This window comes from Puma concolor, chromosome E4 (assembly GCF_028749965.1).
Source record: "Puma concolor isolate L17-30 chromosome E4, mPumCon1.1.hap2, whole genome shotgun sequence".
Classification (NCBI taxonomy): Eukaryota; Metazoa; Chordata; class Mammalia; order Carnivora; family Felidae; genus Puma; species Puma concolor.
The window spans coordinates 48302816-48325854 of record NC_141683.1 but is presented as its reverse complement, the minus strand read 5'-3'; the positions used below and the strand labels follow the sequence as shown (position 1 = coordinate 48325854).

General features: G+C 37.5%; 1 long non-coding RNA gene across 1 annotated transcript in view; it reads right to left on the bottom strand.

Annotated features, from left to right (window-relative positions):
- Positions 1–23039, bottom strand: part of LOC112857636 (uncharacterized) — an 85979-nt gene that overhangs the window by 14264 nt on the left and 48676 nt on the right. The window contains exon 2 of the long non-coding RNA XR_015246302.1: positions 4401–4485. This is a non-coding gene — a long non-coding RNA (uncharacterized LOC112857636). The remainder of the gene's footprint in view (positions 1–4400; positions 4486–23039) is intronic.

Here is a 23039-nt window from a genome sequence, read left to right as displayed (position 1 = left end):
CGACTGCGCCACCCAGGCGCCCCTCAGATTTTTTAAAAAAAATCTCTTCATCCTCCATTGTATAAATTGAAATCTCTTGATCCCCCTCTTTATCTGCCCTTATCTGGGTTAATCCCATACACACTCATAAATTGAGACATTAATTATAACTCCCAAATTTATGGCTGTAGAACCAATCTCCCAACTGTCAATGATAACCTATCCACTCAACCACATAAATTTAATAGCTTATTTTATAATCTCTGCCCTCTTGGCACCATATACCCAAAATAATAATCTTCAAAAGTTAGGTATACCACCATCTTCTTGTTCTCAAGCAAAAACCTCTCTTTTCATAATGCCCTTAGCCAATCCAGCAGCAATCTTGTTGACTCTAACCCACAAACAAATCCTACACCTGTCACCCTTTCTCTAACTCCAATACTACCAACCTAGTTGATGCAATTATCTCTCAATTGGTTTCCCTTCTTTTATTCTTTGCCTCATTCCAAACCATTTACCTTATAGCAATGAGACTGGTCATTTTCAAACATACATCAGATCGTGTTCCTCTCCTATTTGAAAAAGAGTGACTTCCTATTACACAGTGGACAAATCCAAACTCTTAACTATATCCTAGAAAATCTCAGTGATCAGTCCCCTGCCTAACTACCCAATCTCATCTACCATAATTTCCTACCCTTGTTCACTGTGTTCCCACCACAACATTTTTCTGATTAGCTTACCACCAAGGGTTCTCAAGCTGTTGCCCCTGTTTAGAAAATTCCTTCTTCATATTTCCACATGGTTGGATCCTTCTCAACACCCAAATCTTGGCTCAAATTTCCCCTCTTAGAAAGGCCTCCTCCAAACACCTAAACTAAAGCAACTACTAAAGCTCTTTCATCTTCTTTCTGGCATTTATTTCTGTTATTACCTTGATTTGTATGTTTACTTATTATCTGTGTCCCATCACTAGAATTTCATGTCCAAGAAAGTAACAACCTGGTTTGCATCATTCACTGCTCTCAGAACAGTGTCTGATACTTAAAAGACATCACAAAATACTCAATAAGTGCTTAAGAGTAGGTTTCATGAAAGAAGCAGAATATGTGTTGATTCTTGAAGGAAGAGTAAGATCTTAGAAAGCAAAATATCCACTCTATAAAAATAGTTTGGCAGTTTCTTCTAAAACTAAAAATTCTCTTACCACGTATATTAGTATTCTATTCATGCTATGACAAATTACTACAAACTTCATGGATTAAAACAACAAAAATTTATTATCTATAGTGCTGGAGGTCAGAAGTAAGAAATAGATTGTATGAGTTAAGATCAAGGTATCATCAGGGCTGTGTTTCTTCTAGAATCGTTAGGGGAGAATCTGTCTCTCACCTTTTCTAGCTTCCAGAAACCACCCACATTACTTGGCTCATGCTCCCTTTCTCTATCTTCAAAGCCAGAAGGGCATCATCTTTTAATATCTCTGACCCTGATCCTCTTGCCTCCCTCCCATAAGAACACTTTTTATCACTTTGGGCGCATGAAGGTAACCCAGGAAAATCTCTCTTCCTCAAGATCCATAATTTTTTTCCACATATACAAAGTCCTTTGTGTCATGTAAAGTAACATATTCACAAGTTCTAGGGATTGGTGCATGGAACTCTTTGAAGGACCATTATTTTACCTACCACATTATACAATCCAGTAATTGTGCTCTTGAGCATTTATCCCAGAAAAAAATCATGCAAAAGTCTCTACATGAAGGTTCATAGCAACTTTATCCATAATAGCCCCAGGCAAAATAATTCAGATATCTTTCAAAAGGTTAATGGTTAAACAAACTGGGGCAAACGGTGGTATATCCATATCATGGAGTACTATGCAGCAAAACAAATACAACTATTGATACATAAAACAAGTTGGATGGAACTCAAAGGAGTTATGTGAATGAAAAAAAACAAAGCCAGTCTTTCAAGTTACCTATTCTATGATTCTCTCTATATATAACATTCTTGAAATAACAAAACTATAAGGAAAGAAAACAGATCTGTGGTTACCAGATTAGAAATTTCAAGGTAGCTATAGTTATAAAAGGGTAGCATGAGGGAGACTTGTGCTGATTGAATATTTTTGCAACTTGATTGAGGTGGTAGTTACACAAAGCTACATATGTGCCATAATGGCATAGAACTATGCACACACACTCACACAAATACATGTATGAATGGGGAAATCTGAATAAGAGCCATGGATTGTACCAAGGTAAATTTCCTAATTTTGATATTGGACTATAATTATGTAAGATGTCAAAATTAGAGGAGGTGATATGAAGGTTGCATGGTACCTCCCTGTACATTTCTTTGAAACATCGTATGAATCTATAGTTATCTCAAAATAAAAAGTTAAAAGAAAAAAGGAAGAGATGTGATGCTATTCTTGGTGGCAAGAATAGGGTTATAGGCCATTTTTATATCATTTAGTTTTCCTAACCCTTATCCTAGACAATAGGATTGCCCTATCCTAGGACAATAGATTATCCTAGAGTGGACACCCAACCAAACTGGGAAAGTAAAATTCTCTCTCACATAGTACTTGTATTGCAAGACATCGTTTGTTTATCAAGTTAAAATTTATTAGAAATGTTTGCTTCTCTTGCGGAACACTCTCAGAACAAGTTACTCACAATCCAAAGTTTTACTGTATATAGACATAGATAGATATCTTCGACATGTGTTAGAACTTATTTAATAATTGTATTTCAAAAACTTAATATCACAGACTTAGGAAACCCAGAGCTGCTTTATTTCCTATAGTTATCAACAAAGCTGAGGTTAAAAAAAAGAAAGATTAGAAATAACAATTGTTTCCCAATTCCATCTCCAATTCCAATGTACTATTAAGGACTCAAACTTTTACAGAGCTTAGCCACAGTCTGGCTATGAAGTAGAGGGGAGTTGTTTAAGATAAACAGTAAACAGTTTGATAAATCACTTACTGCTTTTTAATTCAGACATAAGTCATTACTTCAAGGACTCTCAATAATTGGCATTCAAAAGTGACCGGATTGCTTTCATTGTAATAACTAATTTAAATGCAGGGCGCCTGTGTGGCTCCACCACTGGTTGAGCCTCCAACCCTGGGTTTCACAGTTGGTGAGTTCAAACCCCTCCTGGGACTCCGTGCTGACAGCATGGAGCCTGCTCGGAATTCTCTGTCTCCTTCTCTCTCTCCCCCTCCTCCACTTGTACACACACTCTCCGTCTCTCAAAATAAATAAACATTAAGAAAAATACATGTTTAAAAAATAATAATAATTAATTTAAATGCCTAAATTAAGCGAAATTTATTTCAGCATTCTACGTAAATTACTCAGAAAACTAAACGGTCAAATTGCCTTTGAGCTGAAGCCATGGAAAAACTTCAGAGAAAAGATCGTTATTTGATAAAATAAAGATCACAGGAACAGTTATCTTCAGTTTACTTCCCAATTTGTTTCCTAGATGTCTCATCACTGAAACCAAACGAAAGAAGTTTAAGATTCGAGTTGGTCTTGTGCCTCAGCCTCTAATGCTTCCACTTCCCCTGCCTCTGTGTCTTCCTGCAAGTGAACCCTGTCCAGAGAGACTCACTTGCTCTTTCATGTTCCTGATTGTTCCTAATAGGTGATGTGGAAGCATCATAGCGTGACTTTCCCTGGCTATTACTCAATACCTGTGCATGATGACAACATTCACAAAACACAGGGTGGGGTATATTTTACATGCTCTTGAAGGAGTGTTTTCCACTTACACAGTACTCAGAAAGAAGCCAGAAGAAAGGCCAATTGGGTAAACAATCTTTCTCTCTAAGCAAAAAACAGTTGGAGATGATGCAAAGGGGAAGAATGTTTCTCTCACCCACACCCTGAAACCTACCACTTAAAATGTAAATTTCCTGTAACATTCTCATGGTGTATTTTATATAGACTTGACAACACCATTGAGTAATGTGCTAAACATCAGGCTACTGAAACGCTGTTTAAGTTGGAAGAAGCCTGCTTCAAAGACAGAGAATGAGAGCCTTTGAATCTCAGAAACACTGTAATTGTATTAAAGCTCCAACTTTGGGGAATTGAACATCAAATAGATTGCTGTGGCTGCCCCTTATCTCGTATTAATTCTCTTTACTTATTTAAAAGGTGATATGTATCAAAAATATTCTTAATAAAGTGAATTAGCATAAATAGATTAACTCAGAACGTGACTTCTATTTTATGTTTAAAAATTTATGGCATCACTTGAAATAGCCAGAGATATTCATGGGAATTATAAAACAATTGTGAATTTCTAGACTAAATTACTGAGATCTTACAGGTCCAGAACATGACTTTTCACATTCCTGATGATAATAACATGGTGGTGAACTGGCTAGATGCTTACCGCCAGGGCATGGACTTTGCAGTCAGGCGAACCTGGGCTCTTCCAATGTCAGCAGTGTGGTTACTAAGAGTCCCATGTTCCTCACCTTTAAAAAGGTAAAATGGAGACAGTTATGCCTACTGTAACTCTAGGCAAATGACTTTTTTTTTTTTTTGGTTTTTGGTTATTTGTTTTTTATTTTTATTTACTTTTTTCTTTCTTTTTTTTTTTTTTCTTTTGAAAGAGAGAGAGAAAGAGAGAAAGAGAAATAGTCCCAAGCAGGCTCCACGTTCAGCATGGAGCCACACCTGGGGCTCGATCCCACAACCCCTCATGACCTGAGCCAAAATCACGAGTCGGACACTCAACTGACTAAGCCACACAGGCGCCCCCTCTTTTTTTTTTTTTTTTTTAATTTCTCCATTTATATAATAAATAATGTTAATGATAGCATTGCACTGAGAAAATAAATCAGAAACAGTGGAAGTAATTTGAGGTTTTAACATTGACTTTCTGTGACATGAAGAATCAGAAATCTCTCTGAGTTTCATTTTCTTCAGTTTAGAGAAGGCTACATCATCTCACATCTGACTCCTAAGTTAACTTAATAACTACACATCCTGTAGTAACAATATACTTCTTGCTTTCTCAGTCAGTTTAATGGGTATAAGAGACTGGGTATAAGAAGGTTTACAGCTCAGGAAATGTCTATCCTGTCATACTATTATAAGAAACATTACTTAAAGTGTTTTTTACCTTGGTAGTTGTGGTAGACAGAATCATGCCCCCCACCTCCCCAAAGTTGTCCAAGTACTAATTACCGGAATCTGTCATATATTACATAACAAAGGCTGTGGATGGAATGAAGGTTGCTAATCATCTGACCTTAAAATAGAGATCATCCTGGATTACCTAATGCAATCATAAGAGACCTTTTATGTGAAAGAAGGAGGCAGAAGAGTCAGTGTCAGAGTGATGCAATATAAGACTTGACCAGCTATTACTGAAGATGGAAGAGAACCAAGGATGCAGGAACTTGGGAAGCCTGTATAGCTGGAAAGGGCAAGAAAACCTCTTCTCCCCTAGAGCCTCCAGAAAGGAAGGCACACCTCAATTTTAGCTCAGTGTGACCCATTTAGGACTTCCAAACTATAGCTCTGTGAGATAATAAATTCGAATTGTTACAGCAGCTGTAGGAAACTAACATAGTAGTTGCTGAGGACAGAGAAGAATAGATGGGGAGTAATGGGACCCACCTCTTATACTGGGAAGTATGTATATAAATTACTCAACATAGATACATACAGATGGTCCCCCACCTACAATGATTCAACTTAATGATTTTTCAACCTTATGATAGTGCAACAGTGATGTGCATTCACGAGGAATTGTACTTCAAGTTATGAATTTTGATATTTTCCTGAGCGATGCTCTCTTGTGATGCTAGGCAGCAGCAGTGAGCTACAGCTCTCAGATGTAATCACATTATAAGTCAAGAAGGATTTGTACAACAAATTGTATATTGCATGTTGAACTCAGTCTCTTTCTAGTACATGTTAATGTTATGGTCCCTTTTGGACCTGCTTCTTGTATCCCACATAGACTGGGAGGGTATGTGCTTCTTGCTTCAAGGCCCTTGTTATTTGTCTTAGGTCTTGTCTTACACATTTGCTTTAAGTATAATCTTTAAGCTCATATAATCATCAGTGAATTGAATTTCTTCAGAGATTTCCCCTTTTTTTGGATTCTTGCTGCAAAAACTGGCTGTAGAGTTGATCATCTTTCTTACCTTTAGGCTCACTCTCTGCTATTTCTCTTTCAGATCAATCCCAGTCTATGTGTATGAATTGGAGGAGATTTTAAAGAACAATGTAGAATTTCTTTCTTGAAATTAAAATTGAAGATGAAAGCTTCTATGTTTATTGTAGCATTATTTATAATAGCCAAGGTATGGAAGCAACTCAGGTATCCAACGATAGATGAATGGATAAAGAAGATGTGTATATATACATGGTGGAATATTACTCAGCCATAAAAAAGAGATCTTGCCATTTGTGTCAACATGGATGGACCTAGAGGGTATTGTGCTAAGTGAAATAAGTCAGACAAAGAACAATATCATACAATGTTACTTGTATGTGGAATCTAGTATATGTGCTGCCGAAGCGAGCACACTTGTATGTGGAATCTAAAAACCAAAACGAATAAACAAAGCAACCAAAAGCAGAAATAGACCCATAAATACAGAGAACAAACTGATGGTTGCCAGAGGGGAGGATGGGCAATGTGGGTGAAGGGGAGTGGGGGGAGTAGGAGATACAGCCTTCCAGTTATGGAATGAATAAGTCATGGGATAAAAGGCACAGCACAGGGAATATAGTCAACAGCATTGCATGGTAGCAGATGGTAGCTATACTTGTGATGAGCATAGCATAGTACAGAGTTGTTGAATCACTATTATATATCTGAAACTAATGTAACATTATGTGTCAACTATACTTCAATTTTTAAAAAATTGAAAATGAAAGCCTCCACTTGTCCACTTGCAAAATAAGTGCAACACTGCTAAATTTCATCCTTTCCCCAACATAATGTCAACTCATAATGAGAAAAAAACTGATTAGATACTTCATGCCCAATATCCTGCAGCTTTAATAAGGTTCAGAAGGAGGCAAGTCAAACTGGGCATAGTGAAATTAAAAAAAAAGTTTTTAGAGTCAGAAAAAAATTGTGTGTTCAATAAATTTACCTCTCTTCAACTCTTCCTTATTATTCTGTGTTTTACTGAGTCTTTTTTACAGAATTATGGTATTCATTTTTCTATTCTTAGCATGAAGCTCAGTACTTTAAACATCCAAAATACCTCTTACTAGCTTTTTTTTGAGTGGATATGCCACATCCACCCTCAAAAGAGACTTTCAAACCAGAAAACTACATCACTCTGGTAAGATAGAGTCTTACCATAGTCTGTCATAGTGCTGTCATAGGCCGTTTTTAAATCTGATAAAAGCTATGCACCTAAAATAAAAAAATAGGAACAACACAAAAATTGTCACACAGTTTCAAATAGTTCTTTAAGCTCTTGAACATGACCCAAGTTAAGAATCTTAGGGCAGTGGATTATTCTGTAGTAGAAGGGAATCTGTAACAACTTAGAAAAGACTGAGGAGACATATACAAGGAGGGAAGGTAGTAATGTCCCAGAAAATGCTTTCAACTGAGAATCAAGTTTTCCCATGAATTTACTTAACAAGTTATTTAAAAGGTTTTTGGTAGAAAACACCAAAGGAAAGCTTTATCTTCATAATTTTTAGGTCTCTTTTAATCTTGAGTTTCCCATCATTCTCTATGGATCTTTTTCTGGTTTATAAAGCAAGGGGGGTGCTGTTATGCACTGAATGTATCTTCCCCAAATCCGTATGTTGAAGTTCTAACCCCAAGTGTGGCTATAGTTGAAGATGGTGCCTCTAAGTGAGTCATTAAAGTTAAACAAAGTCATGAAGTTGGGGTCCTGATCTAATAGGATTATCTCTAGTTGGTACATCCAGAAATGGAATATTATTCAGTGCTAAAAAGAAAGGAGATATGAAGCCATGAAAAGACATGGACAAACCTTAAATGCATATTGCTAAGTGAGAAGGTGGCCTTCTATAAACCAGGAAGAGAACCTTTATAAGTAACCGACTTGGCTGGCACTTTGACCTTGAACAGTGAGAAATAAATTTCTGTTGTTTAAAAGACTCAGTCTGTAGTATTTTGTTATGGCAGCCCAAGCTGACTAATACAGTTGGAAAAACCCTGAGATTTTAGTATAGTTCCTATTTCCATAATGGAATGAATCTCTACTTAGTCAAATCTAGGTCCAAGAAGCAACTATAGATGGGCATACCTTGCATCTTTTGCAAAATTATTCCTTGGGGTGTCCCATATTAGGTTTCCTATATTTGGTAGACTTTACTGTCTCTGAATATACCTTTACCAATGAGAAAAAAAATGTGTGCCATATTGATTAATTATTTAGAAAGAAGGATGCATCATTTAAAATGCCTTTGAATGTATCACTTTAACACAGTGGTCTCAATATAGCAATGTGAATCACTATCTTTCCTTGGCATTTTTTTTAATTAAAAAAATTTTTTTTAATGTTTATTTTTCAGAGAGAGACAGAGAGAGACAGAGCACAAGTGGGAGAGGGGTAGAGAGAGAGGAAGACACAGAGCTGTCAGCAGAGGTCCAGTCAGGAGGCCCAAACTCAGGAACAGCGAGATCATGACCTGAGCTAAAGTTGGTCACTTAACCAACTGAGCCACCCAGGCACCTCTATTCCTTGTCATTTGTAATCAAAAAGTTGACGAACAGGATTGTTCTTGCATCCACAGTCATGGCTAGGTTAGGACATTCTAATGTCTTAAATGAAGGAAAATATGATAACTTGAAAAAAAAGATTATTTTTACGGAAAATGTACCAATAAAATGAACACATTTAACAAATATTCTATCAGGTGCCTCCTCTTTCAGTTACTTGATAGTTATCTTAAAATCCTTTTTTTCCTTTGCATTATGAGACAATAAACCTAAAAACAAAAAATTTTTAAATCACTGAAAACACATCCTTGAACCATGCCAACAACTTTTGTGTTGTAAAATGGTTTCAACAATTACATGTTCACCTCTCTAAATTTTTTTTTTAATTTTAGGTAGAAAACTTTCATTAAAAATTTTCCAATCTAGGGGCGCCTGGGTGGCTCAGTTAGGTAAGCATCTGACTGTGGATCTCAGCTCAGGTTATGATCTCACATACATCGAACCTTGTATCAGGCTCTGGGCTGACAGTGTGGAGCCTGCTTGGGATTCTCTGTCTCCCTCTTTCTCTGTCCCTCCCTTGCTCACACTCTCTTTCTCTTAAAAAGAAATATACTTTAATTTTATTAAAAAAAACATTTCCAATCCAATGACAAAAATTGTTCAACTTCGTGAATAAAGTAGTAAGCCTGTAGAATAGCTACATGTCATGGACATTCACTATATCACTCAAAATAAAACATATGGGGGGGGCACCTGGGTGGCTCAGTCAGTTGAATGTCCAACTTTGGCTCAGGTCATGATCTTGTGGTTTGTGGGTTCAAGCACCATATCGGGTTCACTGCTGTCAGCCTATCAGGCAGAGCCTACTTTGGAAACTCTGTCCCCTTTTCTCTGCCTCTCCCCTGCTTATGCTCTCCCAAAAAATAATTTAACAAATAAATAAAACATTTGGTTGCCATTATCTTCATAGGGCAAGATACTGATAATTTTATAGTGTCTATTTTCTCACATAAAATAGAAAAAGAACATAATTTCACACGGAAATTATAAAACCACTAGTTATAAAATCATATTCATAAGAATCAATAGAAAAATTGTGTCAAATGTTCCTGACTCGAATTATAACTACATACAAAAATAATAGAAGGAAAAGTAAAAGAGGTAAAAGAAGGCACACTGCTCTGTTCTAAAGGCAAAAAGCACCTCTTAAGTTTGTTGAAAAAAATTAACAAAATGTTAACTGTGTCCAAGTGTACAATTTTATTCAATATTTATATAATTTAATTTGTTAGAAAAATAATTTGACTTTGTTTTGTCCTATTATAAAAGTTTCATTATAAATTGGGTGATATATAAATTTACATATGCTTTATGTAAAATTTTTTGTAGTCATATTAATTGATTTAAACTCAACATGTTCCCAAAGATAATTTTTTTAAATGTTTATTTATTTTTTGACACAGAGGGAGACAGAGCACGAGTGGGGGAGGGGCATACAGAGAGGGAGACTCAGAATCTGAAACAGGCTCTGGGCTCCGGGCTCTGAGCTGTCAGCACAGAGCCCGACGTGGGGCTCGAACCCACAAACTGTGAGCTCATGACCTGAGCTGAAGTCGGATGCTTAACCAACTGAGCCACCCAGGTGCACCTCCCAAAGATAATCTGATGCTGCTTACAACAATTAGAAATGATAGGGGCGCCTGGGTGGCTCAGTCGGTTGAGCGTCCGACTTCGGCTCAGGTCATGATCTCACAGTCTGTGGGCTCGAGCCCCACGTCGGGCTCTGTGCTGACAGCTCAGAGCCTGGAGCCTGTTTCAGATTCTGTGTCTCCCTCTTTCTCTGACCCTCCCCTGTTCATGCTCTCTCTCTGTCTCAAAAATAAATAAACGTTAAAAAAAAAAAATTAAAAAAAAAAGAAATGATAGAAAAAAGTTAATAATAAACAGATGAAAACTAATAATAGGAGACTAAAACAAAAAAAGAAAAAGGAAAGAAAAAAAATTAAGCTAACTTTATTCTTTGACAGCAGTTTTTCAGGATATTTTTCATTAAGTAAGTGGTTTTGAACAGCGTAATTTGTGATGGCCTAGGGAACAGTTTGACAAAAGACAGAGATTGTCCAAAAATGATTGTTGCTTAGAAAACTTCTGAGCAAAAGTTATCCATATAATATTATAATTTATTTCTGTTAAAGTAATTCTATCCAGAGCTGAAGTTGTACAGTCTCGGTACATAGATAGATCTTCTGAGAATAAACATTTCTAAAGTAGGAACAGGTTGATGCCCTATTTCTCAATTATATGAGAAAGGAGTCAAACTAGAAAGGAATTCTGCATTGTTGTAATGAGATATGGACATTCTGTAACATATAAATCTTTAAGAAGTACATATGCTGATGATGCTTGGCAAGACATGATACCAATGGCTTTACTCTCCCAAAACAGCAAGTCTTATAACAATAATAATGCATCCAAGTTTTTGTGAATCAAATTTATGTCCTCTCTGTTTTAGTCAGGGTTTGCCAGAGACAGAGACCAATAGGAAATTATATACATATATATATATATATATATATATATATATATATATATATATATTTATTTCCTGGAGAGACCCAGAAAAGCCCATGGTGTAATTCAATCTGATTCCAAAGGCCTGAGGACCAGGGAAGCTGATGGTGTAAATTCCAGTCTAAAGGCCAGAGAGGATGAGATGAGATAACTCAAGCAGGCAGACAGAAATATAAAGGGGCAAATACCTCCTTCCTCAGTTTTTTGTTCTATTTAAGCCCTCAACAGATTGGATGATTCCACCCCCATGAGGGAGGGCAATCTACTGAGTCCACCAATTGAAATGCTAATTTCATCTGGGAACACCTTCATATACACACTCAGAAATAATATTTAATCAGGGCCAGTCAAGTTGACATAAGATGTTAACTATCACACTCTGTAACATCCAAAATTTTTGAAGAACCAGAGATACTGAAAAGAGATGCAAGTATTGGAAATAAAGACTACCTTCTAATACCTACCATATTTCATAGAACCTAAGATGCTATGCAGTCAATGATGAACCATTATTTTATGTATAACCAAGAAAATGAAAAATGTGCCGGTTAATTGTAAGATGCTGTCAATAATAACATACATACTAGTTTCTGGCATGTAAAATGCAAACATAAGTGTGCATCTAAGAATCTATGAAATATTGCTACAAAATTCATGCTTACTGTTTGAAATTTGCTACCTGTACAAATCACTTTCAGAAGCAAGAAAGCAAGGGCCTAGAAATATCATTAAATGTGATGAAATGTGAAAGACACCTGTGTCCTATTTGATGCTTCTAAATTACCAAAGAGAATATATCAACCAAAGGGATGTGCTCTGTGTAGTTCAGAAAGGGGTGACTTGACAAGCAAAAATGTGTCTGCAGCATTACTGATACAGTTTTAAGGTAAAACAGAACTCTGACCCACTGGGAAATTACATCCCCAGGGCACCGTTTGAATATAAATCCCCTGAATCTGCAATTCTATTATGAAACTCAAACTTTTATTTTATCAAGGAGAAAAATATAGTTGTAATATTGAGGGGATATCAGCAGACTATTAAGTTTCTAATTTGCAGAGCTAAAAATTGCTTTTTAAAAAAGTATGTACATATACATGTATGTATGTGTGTGTATTACATAGGAAAATCAGTCTGTATTTCCATGAATTTAGGGGACTACAAGCCAGTGGAATTGAAAGAATTCTGGTAGCAAATGATCTCCCTGGATGTTTTCGTAACTTAAAGCAATTAATCACCCTATTCAAACCATATGGGCTCCTGAATCCCATTAGGCAGAATCCTAGTGTTTACAAAATATTGAGGGAAGGGACGCCTGGGTGGCTCAGTCAGTTAGGTCTCTGACTTCAGCTCAGGTTATGTTCTCACAGTTGGTGGATTCGAGCCCTATGTCAGGCTCTGGGCTGACAGCTCAGAGCCTGGAGCCCATTTCAGATTCTGTGTCTCCCTCTCTCTCTGCCCATCCCCCGCTTGTGCATGCACACGCTCGTTCTCTCTGTCAAAAATAAATAAATAAGCATTATAAAAACATTGAAGGAATATTAAAAGACTATGGAATCAGAAGAAGAATTGAACTTCAGGATTAAAGGGAGGGGTATACTAGCAGGATTACTTTTACTGCATGTTATGAGAGGAAAAAAGCCAATCCTAAAATCTGCACTAATTGTAGGCACTGATCACAAACACAGGACCACACATGGAGAACCAGAATATAAATTTGTTTTCATTATAACTCTAGGGTTTTTTTGTTTTTTGTTTTTGTTTTTGTTTTGTTTTGTTTTGAGGGGTTGCAGTGTGAACACTTTAGGTAAAGGGTGGGTGTGGAAATATTTATAAAGGAACATAAATAAAATGAGTTCTTAAGTAACTTCCTCTGAATGAATCTGACTAATCTTGCCAATGTTTTCCTGGCTTCCACGCAATCTTTATCAAACCAGGAAGTGGGTCAGCCAGACCTGGGGCAGACAAGACAATCAGTTGGTATGTAAACAACTGAAAGAGTTCTGTAAATCAATAGGGGACTTATAATATTTCTTAGACTCCAAGTCCCTCCCCACCTTTTCATCTTCCTTTACCCTGAATTCATTGGTACAATTAGGTATGCACACAAATCAAGAGTTTGAAATACTAAAGAGCAGTTTAGTAAGAAAGTAGAGATTTTCAGCACTGCAAAAAACATCTACCATGAAGCTAAACAGAGGAGAAATATAATGCTTTGTTTAAAATATGATTCTTCCTAGCTTGATCCTAAGAGTTGCCATTTATAAATAGCCTGTTTTAGTCACAGGTAAGTATGATGGGCTATTTCTTTGAATAAAGTAGCAAATCCTACAGGTATGGTCTGCCAACTCCTTCAACCACATTATCTTTGGACAATCCTTAATTAGACCTTAAGGATTTTGATACATGGCTCAGAGTCTTGCACATCTGCACCTCTCCCCCATCAAAGCTCTTGAAGATTATAAGGACTGTGCAGATAACCCATTCAGTGATCTATGATTTTCAGTATTACTCCATTTCAGCCACCATCCACCACTTTCCAAAGCAACCATTATCATTTAGCTCTGTACTAGCTCAGAAAATTTAACCCATGATCTTTCCGCTGACTTCTGTACTTCTCTCCCACCTTAACTCATACCTCATTACATTCCTACTTCATGTAGACCCTTATTCCTCGATTTTATTTCAGTCAGTCAATCTTCTTTTGAATTTCCTTTCTTTCTGATCATACATTCTCACCACCCAGAGATAACTATTCCTAATACCTTGGTATATAAGGAGATTGCAATATTATCGTAACTTGAACAGAAATTTTGTTTCTTTTTGTATGAATTCAAAACCATGAATCCTTTATTGCTTATAATTTTAAATTTCGATGAAAACTCCCTCACTGTGAGGGTCTACATTCTATTCCACTAATTGGAGAGCTTTGCACTTCCCATCTGGGCCTTCAATGCCTCAGGAGTTCAGTGACAGAAAACTCTTTACAAACTAATAGCTAAGATGCAGCAGGGAAGGCAGGTGGCATAGGGTAGACAGATAAACAGGACATCAATTGGCTCACTTCCTAACCCTCCCTTAGCAAAACCCCTACTTTAATTAATATGTTCAGATAAGAAACTCTGACTTTCTTAAAAGATAATGCTCTAAAATGAACCAATCATCAAATAAAAAAGTTTGTAGAAATTAAACACATGATGCTAATAGTAAATAATTCACTATATGTAGAAAGCTAAACTCAAGATAATAAAAGATATGTGAGGGAAATGGGAAATAAAAGATAAAAGAATTAGAGAAGTCCAAGAGATCCAACTTCTAGTACATGGGAGGTATGCAAAGAGAAAAGAAAAATATAGGAAGGTGCCTAGGTGGCTCAGTCAGTTGAGCGTCCAACTCTTGATTTCAGCTCAGGTCATGGTCTCACAGTTCATGAGTTCGAGCCCCATATTGGACTCTGTGCTGGCAGCATGGAGCCTGCTTGAGATTCTCCTTCTCTCTCTTTCTGTCTCTCTCTACCCCTCCCTGCCTCTGTCTCTCTCTTAAAATAAATAAATAAAAGAAATTTTAAAATATAGGAGAATTTTACTTTATAAATTTTAAATTATAAATAAAATGTCCTATAGTGAAAAGAGGTTAAAGAGTACCAGCCTGAAAACAATCTCAAACTATAGTGTTACAAAATTTTGGAACACTAGTGAGAAAGAAGAGAACCTAAAAGTATCCAGAGAAAAAGGGAAAGTTAAGTTACAATTAAAAGAAAAAAAGAGATGGCATTGGACTTCTCAGAAACAGCAGCAGTAGACACCAGGAATCAGTGGAAACATACGTGTTAAATCCTGAGGGAAGGCTATTTTCAAGATGAAATTCTATAGCTCACCAAATTCCAGTTAAGTGTGAGGCTAAATGAGGTTTTTTTTCAGACATGCAAGTACCAAAAAAATAAAGTGGAAAAAAAAAAATGTACCTCTTAAGTACTCCTTTATAAGGAACTATTGGATGATTGCTACAGTTAAAATAAGGGCATAAAACAAGAAAGAGGAATATAGTAAGTCTTGTTAAACTAGGTAGCCTAAATAGAAAAGTGACAAAATTCAGTTCCACTTTGATGATAAATCTTAAAGAGCCAGGATGAGACATTCAGCAGGTCTAGAAGCAACTGCTTAAATTGGAACAAGATGACAAAGGGCTTGGGGGTTGTCTCCAGAAAACCTATGGAATTGAGAGATTATCTGTTATGTTTGAGACAGCAATTTGATAAACAGAATATTTGCCAAAACGAAGCACAGATGTTAAAAACGAGAAAACTAAAAACTAAGCAACTGAAAAAGCTAAGTAAATTTGAAAGAAAAACTAAATTTGGGCCAGACAAGAAAAGCTGATTAAGCTGTAAGTACACTGCTTGGTTCTGAGTTTTTATATAGTCACAATAATGTGAACATTTTGTTGATGTGACCACAAATTGTGATAAAGTTAGATTAGGATGATGGGAGAAGAGATAAACAGAAACTAAGAGAGCAAAACACTTATCTGCACTATAAGAAATTAATAGAAAATGTATAAAATTGATAAACCAAGAAATGGTATCATATCTAGAAATTTATTTTTATTTTTTAAAATACTTATTTATTTTAAGAGAGAACGCAAGCAGGGTAGGGGCAAAGAGGGAGGGAGAGAGACTCCCAAGTAGGTTCCTCACTGTTGCACACAGCCTGGTGTGGGGCTTGAACTCATGAACTGTGAGATGGTGACCTGAGCCAAAATCAAGAGTCAGCCGCTTAAGTGACTGAGCCACCCAGGCACCCCAGTATATCTAGAAATTTAAAGATTAATCCTAAAATTAAAAACTAAGAACTAAAACAGGTTGTTTCAGGGGAGTAGTAATGGTTCAGATAGAGACAGTTCTTCTCTTTGTGACTTATTTGATAAGCAAGTTTTGTGCATTTGCAATATCAGTAAAATTACAGTTAATTTAAAAATAAGCTACTTTAGGGGCACCTGTCTGAGTCTCACGTTGGGTGTAGAGATTACTTTTAAAAACGCATTTAAAAAAGTTACTTTACATATTTTTCCATTTATAAGAGCGTGGAAACTGAATATAATCTTCTAGAGGTAACACAGAAGGAAAAGAAAGGGTAATTTGGGAGGAATGATGATGGTTTCATTTGGGGGCATGTTCACAGGCTGGAATTGTTGGACATGGCACCAAAATCTAAATCTGCAGACCATGCCTTTGACCTTCAGCCTCATATGTCTGATGGTCTGCTGACCATATTTCCTTGGATGTCTTCTTCACCATTATCTCAAGTCAGCCTTATCAAAACTAACCTGATGATCATCACTATCTCCACATCACCACTCTTGTATTCTCTCTCTCATTTGGTAGCATTATCATCAACCATTCACCCAACCTAGAAATATGGAGTCACCCTTAACTACTCCCTTTAACTCACTCGTGAAAGACATTTTCCAAGTTCTGCTAACATTACTACCTAAAATTTTTTAATACGTACTTTTACCCATTTTCACTTGTCTAACTCAATATTTCTTCATTCAAAGCCTGAGTTACAACAGTCTGTTCATAATGTTATCTCCCTCAATTCTATCCTTCATTTAATCACCAGTGATCTTAACTATGTTTACACTTCTACAAAACCAGTGGTTCTTAAACCTGTTGTATGTGTATGTGCATGACCAATTTTAGAAAAGGAAAATGTTTAGTGATATTAATTTAAGAACAAAAAGACTCAAGGTGCCTGGGTGGCTCAGTCCATTGAGTGTCTGACCCTTGATTTCGGCTCAGCATTGGTTCCCTTGGTTCTCAGTCTTTCAAACTACACAACTGGCTTTCCTGGGTCTCCAACTTCCATAGATGTATGTGCATATGTGTATGTATATGTATATCAAGCCCCGTATCTGGCTCTGCACTGATAGTGTGGATCCTGCTAGGGATTCTCTTTCTCCCTCTCTCTCTGACCTCCCCCATTTGCGTGCATGCACATGTGCGTTCACATTCCCTCTCTGTCTCTCACAAAATAAATATTTTTTTAAAAAAAAGAATAGAGGGGCGCCTGGGTGGCGCAGTCGGTTAAGCGTCCGACTTCAGCCAGGTCACGATCTCGCGGTCCGTGAGTTCGAGCCCCGCGTCGGGCTCTGGGCTGATGGCTCAGAGCCTGGAGCCTGTTTCCGCTTCTGTGTCTCCCTCTCTCTCTGCCCCTCCCCCGTTCATGCTCTGTCTCTCTCTGTCCCAAAAAATAAATAAAAAACGTTGAAAAAAAAAGAATAGAAAGACTCAAGGAACTCTGAATACTTCGGTAATCATTACAAATCAATTATTAGCACACTGTCACAACAAATGTCAAATTACATTCATTTATCCAATCAAAGATTAGTAACCAAGCACTCACTACTATGTGCCAGAGGGTGTGGGGGATACTGCAGTGGCCAAAGCATTTGACTCCTTGCTTTTATGGAGCATACATTTCAGTGAGGGTGGACACATAATTAACAAAGAAACAAATAGGTAGTGATGAGTACTATAAAGAAAGCAGCACACAAGTTTGGGTAGGTTATTTTAGTTAGGGAGGGCAGTAAAGGCTCAATGATTTGGTGACATCTGAACAGAGACTTGAAAGAAGTTGAGAGTGCCATGTGGGTATTTGAGAGAAAGGTGTTTCAAAAAGAGGAAACAGAATGTACATTCTGAAGTAAGGGTGCTTGGAGTATTTGAGGAACAGCAAGAGCCCAGTTGGAGTGGAGTTGGGCAAGAAGGAAACTGATAGAAGATGAGGTCAGAAAGGAAGACATAGGCTTGGTCATCTAGGACCTCATAGGCCATGGTGATGACTTTGGATTTATCCTAAATGTGATAGAGAGTCTCTGGGAGCTTTGAACAGAGGTGTGACACGTACTGATTACACATTGTGGATCTTTCTACTCTTTTAATTCTTATAAATCACAGCATCCGACATGTCTTCTGTCCTGTTTCTGCTGACTTTGTAAAGAGAAGGATCTCTCTGTTTGTTGATTTAATGGGATGAGTTTGGGAGGAGAGGAAGAATAGTGGATGCAAGTCTTTAGTCCAGATGGAGGACTGTCTTAATGTACAAACAGCCTAGAACAGAGATATTGAATTTTTTAGGAAACCTATTGTTGATTGAGAGATTCTACCAATTTACAAGTCTTTGACTTTATATTAAGATACATAATATTAATATGCCTAATGTAAATATACAAAAATAACATGCATTCTGTCTTCCCACCCCTGCTCTGGGGTACATCACAAAGCATTCCTGAGTTGACTGACAATGAAGAGTATTATGCACAAATTATTTTTTTCCCATTGTGGACTAGTTTTTCCATGTGGCAAGAAAGATGGTTGATGGGTATTTCCTAATTATATACTTCCATCTCCAAGACCCAGAAGAGAAATCCTCTTCTCTAATTTCAATAAAAAACTCCAAAATGAAAGCCTCTGGTTGGTCTGGCTGGGATCACATGTTCATTTTTGGCTCAATCACGTAGCTAGAGGAATGAATGAGTCACTCTGACAGGCCAGGTACAAATCAGATACCCAACCCAGCCCTGGGGAGAAGATACTATGATGGATAGTTGAGCAGGAAGGGGAGGGAAAACCAGACAGATAAAATATATAAGCATCTACTATATATGGTATACAAAATCTTTGACAATCTGAAGACTGCTTACCTCTACGGCCTTATCTTCTTCCACTCCTTAAATCAGATTATACTCCGGAAGTACAGCAGAATAGCTGGAATGAGCTTTAAAATGAGCAGATCCAGGTTTGCATCAGAAATTTGCAATTTACTACCTATGACTTTGGGTAATTTTTATAATCTCCCTAAGCCTTAATTTCTTTAAAAATTTTTTTAATGTTTATTTATTTTTTAGAGACAGAGTGTGAGCAGGGGAGGGGCAGAGAGAGAGGGAGACACAGAATCTGAAGCAGGCTGCAGGCTGCCAGCGCAGAGCCTGACGTGGGGCTCAAACCCACTGACTGCGAGATCGTGACCTGAGCCAAAGTCAGATGCTTAACCAACTGAGCCATCCAGGTGCCTCAAGCCTTGGTTTCTTAATTTGCTTAATGTGATAAATAATTGGACAAAAGGAAATGATGCAAGAAAAACACTTGGCAAGGGTCTCCTAGGTAGCAGGTGTGAGATTTTAGGGAATTGATAAATAGCATCCCTCTTTTCCTCTTTTAAGTTTGTTCAATTTAGGGGTGCCTGGCCGGCCCAGTCAGTTGAGCATCAGACTTCAGCTCAGGTCATGATCTCACAGTTCACGAGTTCAAGCCCCACATTGGGCTTGCTGCTGCCAGTGAGGAGCCCACTTTGGATTCTCTGTCCCCTTCTCTCTCTGTCCCTCCCCACTCTCTCTCTTTAAAAGCTGGTTCAAGGGGCGCCTGGGTGGCGCAGTCAGTTGGGCATCCGACTTCAGCCAGGTCACGATCTCGCGGTCCGTGAGTTTGAGCCCCGCATCGGGCTCTGGGCTGATGGCTCGGAGCCTGGAGCCTGTTTCCGATTCTGTGTCTCCCTCTCTCTCTGCCCCTCCCCCGTTCATGCTCTGTCTCTCTCTGTCCCAAAAATAAATAAACGTTGAAAAAAAAATTTAAAAAAATAAAATAAAATAAAAGCTGGTTCAAAGAGATACTAGAGAATCAGAAAATGGAAATACCTTTAAAACATGTCAAATAATTTTTTATGTTTAAAACCCTTCAGGGGCACCTGGGTAGCTCAGTGGGTTAAGCGTCTGACTTCGGCTGAGGCCATGATCTTGCGGTTCTTCGTGAGTTCGAGCCCCGTGTTGAGCTCTGTGCTGACAGCTCAGGGCCTGGAGCCTGCTTTGGATTCTGTGTCTCCCTCTCTCTCTCTGTTCCTCCCCACTTACACTCTGTCTCTCTCTCTGTCTCTCTCAAAAATAAATAAAGATAAATAAATAAATAAATAAATAAATAAATAAATAAATAAAACCCTTCAGAGATTTCTCATCTCACCTAGGGTGATAGCCCTAGGTGATTCAGGGCTATCACCTATGTGGCCCTGAATTCATCTTCTGCACTCTCCAATATCTGTTACCTCTCTGCCCTCATTTCTATAGTTTCCCCTGTGCTCACTTTACACAGCCACACTGGCTTCATTACTTTTCTTCAAACTTTCAAGAAATCTCTCCTCAGATTCTTTATCCTTGCTTTTCCCACTTTTGGCCAAGACCATGAAGCCCATGCTTGCACATGGCTTCCTCCCCCACTTAAGGAAGGAAATAGACATAGTCTCTGTCCTCATTAGGCTTATAGTCTAGTGGGGAGATGAGCATTAAGTGCATAAACAAACAAATACTAAATGAGTACAAAGGGTGGTATTATGATAGAAAAATACCTGTACTCATACTCTAAGAGAATAATGGGGCAGAATTGTCACATTTAGAATGGTAAACTAAGGAAAGGTCATTTAACCTGGCAATGGTATGCAAATCACATAATCAGAAAGTACAGACTTTGTCTAAGACCATTATCCAGCTTAGTAGAGATGGAACAATAATGAAGTATCACCTGAGAGCCAGGTAGACAAGTGGTCAGGATCTGGAATGTTCAGTCATACCCAGTCTCTGGCAGATGGAAATTCAGGAGCAGAAAATTCAGTATATGAGGGAATCCAATTAGAAGGGAATCAGTCTAATAGGATCAGAGTCTAACCAAGAGCACAATTCATTCGATGCTCTACTAAGAGCTCTTCCCTGGGTTTTCTTAAAATCTTAGAGAGAATTGTTCTTAGAATAAAGTGGGGCTCTTTCTGTACTTTTCAATCAGAATGCAAATAAGTAAAGATGATATCATTTTAGAAGTAATCTTAACTCTTTTCGAATTGACTTATAATTTTTTTCAGTAATTCTAGAAACAGGAAGTTGCATAAATAGTACATACAGTCCTGTGTAAGCTTTGCCTAACACCCCCTAATGGTGACGTCTTCTTTTAACATCTTACATATACGATATCAAAACCAGAAATGAACATTGATACAATACTGCTGTGATGGTGAATTTTGTGCATCAACTTGACTGGGCCACAGGACGCCCAGATAGCTGCTTGTGTCTGTGTTAGTATTTCTGGAGGAGGTTAGCATTTGAATCAGCAGACTGAGTAAAACACATGGCCATCCCTAATGTAAGTGGGCATTATCTAATTCCTTGAAGACCTGGATAAAACAAAAAGGTGGAAGAAAGTTGAATTTACCCTTTCTCCTCCTGACTGTTGAATGGAGACAAGGATGTCCTCCTGTTCCCTGTGTTCCTGGTTCTCAGGCCTTCATACTTGGACTAGAATTGACAGCATTGGTTCCCTTGGTTCTCAGGCTTTCAAACTACACAACTGGCTTTCCTGGGTCTCCAACTTCCAGACATGTATGTGTATTGTGTATGTACATGTGTATATGTGTATGTACAGTCTGGCCCTGTTTCTCTGGAGAATCCTAATACAAATGCTAATTAGATTACATACCTTATTTAGTTTTCATTAGTTTTTCTATGTACTCATTTGCTTATATGTGTATATTTGTATGTGTGTTTACTTCTATGTAATTTTGATACCATAAACAGGATCATGTAGCTAATGTTGAAATCAACATACAGAACTACTCATACAACTCAATACCTAAAAGTAATCTGATTAAAAATGTGCTGAGGATCTGAATAGATATTTTTCCAAAGAAGACATACAGATTACCATTGTCATATAAGTACATGAAAATGTGCTCAACATCACTATTTATCAGGGAAATGCAAATCAAAAGCACAATGAGAGACCACCTCACACCTGTTAGAATGGCTATTATCAAAAAGATAAGAAATAACAAATGTTGGTGAGAATGGAGGAAAAAGAAGTCTTGTGCACTGCTGGTGGGAATATAATTGGTGCAGCATAATGGAAAAAAAGTATAGAGGTTCCTTAAAAAATTAAAAATAGAACTAACCATATGATCCAGCAATTCCATTTCTGGATATTTATCCAAAGGAAACAAAGATACTAACTTGAAAGGGTATTTGTAGCCCCATGTTCATTGCAGCAGTATTTACAATGGCCAAGACATGGAAACAACCTAAGTATCTACTGATGGATAAATGGATAAAGAAAATGTGGGACACACACACACACACACACACACACACACACACACACACAGGGATATTATTCACCCAAAAACAGAAAAAAAAATCCTGCCATTTGCAACAACGTTGATGGCCCTTGAGAGCATTGTACTAAGTGAGGTAAGTCAGAGAAAGACAAGTACCATATAATCTGACTTACATGTGGAATCTGAAAAACACCACAGACCTCACAGATACAGAGACCAGATAGGTGGCTGCCAGAGGCAGCCCAGAGAGTATGGGCAAAATGGGTTAAGAGAGTCAAAAGGTATAGACTACCAATTATAAAGTAAGTCCTGGGGATATAACGTACAACATAGTGACTGTAGTTAATACTATTGTATTGTATATTTGAAAGTTGTTAAGAGAGTAGCTCTTAAAAGTTCTCATAACAAGAAAAAAATTGATAACTATGTGTGGTGATGAAAACAAAAAATAACAAGATACAGAACTGTTCCACAGCATGTAGGAATTCTTTGTGCTCCTCTGTTATAGTCATACTTCCCCAACCCTATCCCTGCCCTTTAATTATTCTCCATTTTCATAGTTTTGTTATTTGGGAATGTTATATAAATGGAACCCTATAGCCTTTTGAGACTATCTTTTCCCATTAAGTGTGATGCC